At 32.2% G+C, this 5,097-nt stretch overlaps 1 long non-coding RNA gene across 1 annotated transcript; it reads left to right on the top strand.

Annotated features, from left to right (window-relative positions):
• Positions 1-889: 889 nt before the first annotated feature.
• Positions 890-4,841, top strand: LOC116423097. The gene is made up of 3 exons (XR_004233568.1): positions 890-1,092; positions 3,945-4,063; positions 4,624-4,841. It is a non-coding gene; the product is annotated as an uncharacterized LOC116423097 (long non-coding RNA).
• Positions 4,842-5,097: the final 256 nt, after the last annotated feature.

Below are 5,097 nucleotides of genomic sequence, written 5' to 3' on the forward strand. Positions count from 1 at the left end.
TGCTAATGCTATGCTAAGCTTGCTGCCTGGAAGCCTCTGCATATATTTTCAACTTTTCACTTTCTGGTGATACTAACAAGCTCTTTTCTATGGTGACTGAAGTAGAGAAATGTAAGCAAAAGTTTAAGACAAAACAAATTAATGGCATCAGGGGAGAATAAACCATTCTCTTCTGGGCTATTTAAATTCTCAAGGGATTATTGATTAGATCAGAATTTGGGGAATGTCCCAGATGTCAGCAGCATAGCCTCCCATATGTGTGCCTCTTGCCCTACCTGCCAGGTTTATAATCAAAGCTTATAGTAGGTGCCCTTTTACTTCCACACCTTTAGAACCTTTACAAATTGATTTCATCTATGTGATTAAGTCTAGATATTGTTAGATTTTCCTTGTTATTGTTGACCAGCTCACCCAGGGGGTAGAGGTTTTTCCTGGCTCTTGTACCACCACTACATTTGTTGCTAAAATAGTCCTGGGAGATTGTTCCTTACTTTGGCCCACCAGCATGCATAAATTCTGACAAGGGTATCCCCCACTTCACTGATTCTTTCTCCTTCAAAATTTATTCCTATCCAGGGATGACTCCAAAAATTTACAACCCTTGTCATTCATAAAGCTCAGGCCAAAATGAATATATGAATAAGCAACTTAAAATCACGATTGGCAAATTTTGTACTGAGAATCTTTGAAACAGCCTGATGTTCTATGCTTGGCAGTATTCTATCTGTATAGAACAAGGAGAGAACTACATATATTGCCTTTTGAAATGTTTTATGGACACTTCCTATTCAAGTATAATCCTTTTCCCTACTATATACATCATTACTAAGAGGGGATACCTCTGTTGCTTCCCACATACAAGAGTTACAAGCCAGATTACACAAACTCCACAAGGTGGGAATGTGCGAGCAGGTTTTTTGGACTTATTACTTCATGATTTATTCCTAGGAGACAAGATGCATATCAAAACCTTTTAGCAGACTAGCGGATTCAGCCTTCTCGAGAAGGGCCATTCCAAATACTGCTGAACATTCTGACTGCCATCAAGATTGGAGAAAAAGATTTGGATTCATTGTTCCCACGGAAAAAATGGTATCATTCTTTGGTACATGATGTTTCTGTCTTCTAACTCTAGTAATTCAGCATTATTTATAGATAAGAGACTCAAAGAAACTTAAAATTTGCTTCTTTACTTGAGAGTATGATGTCATTTAATCTCTGAATTATTACCCACAATCCTCTCTTCTTTAGCTCCCTTCTCTTTGATGATTGGACAAAGCATAATGCTATTATTAGACTCCATAGTCAAATGGGATATACTTTACAAAAACAAAGCCATTGGATTTGGTGAGTGTTAGGTCTGGCCTGCTACCAGCTCCATCAGACTTTTATTATCTCCTAAGGGACCTATTCCTGTTCAACCAAATGTAACATTACCAAAACTTGCAATTGAAGAAGGTAGTTACAGGTTATCAAATAAACCATTAGGGAGCTTCCTCATGGTTTACTCAATTTCTTTTTCTAACATAGGGATTTAGGTATTAGAGTCAATTTATATTTTTGTAAACATTCATTGTATTTAGATTGTCACATTTATTGGCATATATTTAGGTAAAATAGCTTCTAATAATTGCTTTAATTTTCTCTTTCTTAGTAATAAATTTATTGTTTATATTTTTAAATTGGTAATTTGGTTTTCTTCTTTTCTAAAAAAAATTAAATTAATGGTTTAACTAATTTATTGTTTTTCCCCATAAAACTAGCTCCTAGTTTGATTTATTGGTTCAAAGGCTTTCTTACATTCAATTTTATCAGTTTCTCTTTTGATTTTCTAGATTTCCAAATCAGTATTTAATTGGGGATTTCTAATTTGTTCTTTTTATTTTTTTACTTGTATGTCCAATTCATTAATCAGCTTTTTCTCTATTTTATTGATGTGAGCATTTAGAAATTCTAATTTTATTTATTAGTTCAATGGTTTTCTTACATTCAATTGTATCAATTTCTCCTTTGATTTTCTACATTTCCAAATTAGTGTTTAATTGGTAATTTCTAATTTGATCTTTTTATTTTTTTAGTTGTGTGCCCAATTCGCTTTTCCTCTATTTTAATGATTTGAGCATTTAGAGATATAAATTTTACAGATATATCATCATATATATACAGATACAGATAATATCATCATATTTGGTGTTTTGTCTCATTGTTATAATTCTCTTCAATGAAATTATTGTTTCTATGATTTGTTCATCTCGATTATTCTCTGGGATTAGTCTATTTAGTTTCCTGTTATTTTGTGCCTCAGTTTAGTTTTATTTCTCTCAGAGGATGATCAAAATGAGATATCTGAATTTTCTCAAAAATTTTAGCTTTTGTAGAAACCAAGTCTGAGCAGGAAAAGATAATGAATGTTGGAGGGGATGTGGGAAAACTGGGACACTAACTGTGTCCCAGATAGAATTGTGAACAGATTCAACTATTCTGGAGAGCAATTTGGAACTATGCTCAAAAAGTAATCAAACTATGCATATCCTTTGATCCAGCAGTATTTCTATTGGGCTTATATCCCCCAAAGAGATCTTAAAGGAGGAAAAGGGATCCACATGTGCAAAAATGTTTGTGGCAGCCCTTTTTGTAGTGACTAGAAACTGGAAACTGAATGTATGCCCATCAATTGGAGAATAACTGAATAAATTATGGTATATAAATGTTATGGAATACTATTGTTCTGTAAGAAACAACCAGCAAGATGATTTCAGAGAGGCCTGGAAAGATTTACACGAACTGATGCTGAGTGAAATGAACAGAACCAGGAGATCAGTGTACATGGCAACATCAATATTATATGATGATCAATTCTGATGAATATGACTCTTTCCAACAATGAGATGATTGAGGCCAGTTCCAATGATCTTGTGATGAAGAGAGCCATTTACACCCAGAGAGAGGATTATGGGAACTGAGTGTGGATCACAACATAACATTCTTACTCTTTTTGTTGTTGTTTGTTTGCATTTTGTTTTCTTTCTCATTTACTTTCCTTTTTTTTATTTGATTCTTCTTGTGCAGCAAGATAATTGTATAAATAGGTTTATACATATTGGATTTAACATATATTTTAACATGTATAACATATATTGGATTGCTTGCCATCTAGAGGAGGGGGTGGGGGAAAGGAAGGGAAAATCTGAAACACAAGGCTAGGCAAGGGTCAATATTGAAAAATTATCCGTGCATATGTTTTGAAAGTAAAAATCTTTAAAAAAAATTGATTCTTTGTTAGGATGCAGAGAAATACTAAATAAATCTAAAAAGGAAGAATTATTATCTTCCTATCTTTGCTTCCCCCCCTCCTTGTTAAAGCAATTAATTTGATTTAGATTATGCATGTGTAGTCATTTCCAGCTTTATCATATATAAGCATATCATATACCATTCAAATGGTGAGTTCTTTAGCCAAAATAGGAATGAATCAGTTGCCAAAAAATATAAATATTCATTACATGGAATTGACTTAAAAAAATAACAACATATCAACAGATCTTAGATAAGAAAGGAAGGAAAGGGAAGGAAACATCTTTTTATGAAATATCATTGATAAAAATTTGATAGTAAATATATACCCTAATAGAGTGGAACAAAACAAAAAAAATATGAGCAAACAACAGGCATTTAGATAATATAATTGGTAGAATGCTGGACCAGGAGCAAGAAAATTTGATTTTTAATCCTGCCTCAGGTACTTGCTAGTTGTGTGACCCTGAACAAATCATTTAATGTCTGCCGGCCTTCATTTTTTCAACTATAAAATGGGTATGATGATAATACCTAACTTTTAAGGTTGTGAGGAACAAATGAGATAAAATCTGTAAATACTTACTGTGTAATGCCTGGCACATAGTATGTGCTTAATAAGTGCTTGTTTTCTTCTTTTCTTCTCAAAGGAAAAATTGCAACCTGTTAGCAACCTTATGAAAGAATACTTCAAAGTATGACCAATAAGAGAAATCAGTTACCCTGAGGTTTCACTTCATATCTAGATAATTGGCAAAGATGACAAAATGTAAGTAGATCAAATACATTGTTGTTGGAAATGATAATTTGTATTATCATTCTGGAAAGTAAATATTTAGATTTAGGCAAATATATCCATATATATTGTGACTATAATATATCCAAATCTTTGACTAAGTAGTAATTAGAAAGTCATGGCCAAAAAGGCTCCATATAGAGAAAGATAATTATATGAACACTTTCTGCAGTAGCCAAGAATTGGAAACAAAGTAGATTACTGTTGACTGGGAAATGGCTAAATAAACTGTGTTACATGAATATTATGAATTATCACTAGGCTGCAAGTGTGATGATGAACATGATAAATATAGAGAAGCATGGACTTTATCTAGATGAATTGAAGTAAAATGAAATAAACAGAACCAGGAAACAGTATATATGATGACTAAGACAATGTAAATTGAAAGAATACCTACAAATCAATCAAATCTTTATTTTTTTTAATTATGTAAACTGAGCCAGGAAAATAGTATATATGTTGACTAAAACAATGTAAATTGGAAGAACACCTACAAATTAATGAAATCTTTATTTTTTGAAATTATGAAGGACAAGTTTTCCCTTAAAGAAGAGATATGAGAAGACACTATCCTAACTTCTTCATATAGAATGTAGTCTACCTGTGGATTATACAATATCAGTTTTTTTCAATGTATTGAGCAGTTTTGCTGATTTTTTTCTCTTCTTGTCCCCCCCCTTTAAAAAAAATTCTGTGTCAAGTTCTGAATTACAAGGAAGTTGTTGTAAAAACAGAAAAGACAATAAAAGTGAGAAGATACTTCGTGTATTTGATCTTATTTCAACCTGACCTATTTAAACAAGTTGTTGACATTGAAAAATGAAGCAAGAAATAAAGAAGATATATTGTATTCAGTGTATAGCTATTTCCTAAGGAATAAAGGATCAAAATATGCTATAAATATTTGGACTAGTAAACCTTAATTTCCTTGCCAACCAGAGAGTTAATACACCCAGAGGCAACACTCATTTAAAATAATTGACTAATATTTAGGATGTATTAGA

This window comes from Sarcophilus harrisii, chromosome 3 (genome assembly GCF_902635505.1).
Source record: "Sarcophilus harrisii chromosome 3, mSarHar1.11, whole genome shotgun sequence".
NCBI lineage: Eukaryota > Metazoa > Chordata > Mammalia > Dasyuromorphia > Dasyuridae > Sarcophilus > Sarcophilus harrisii.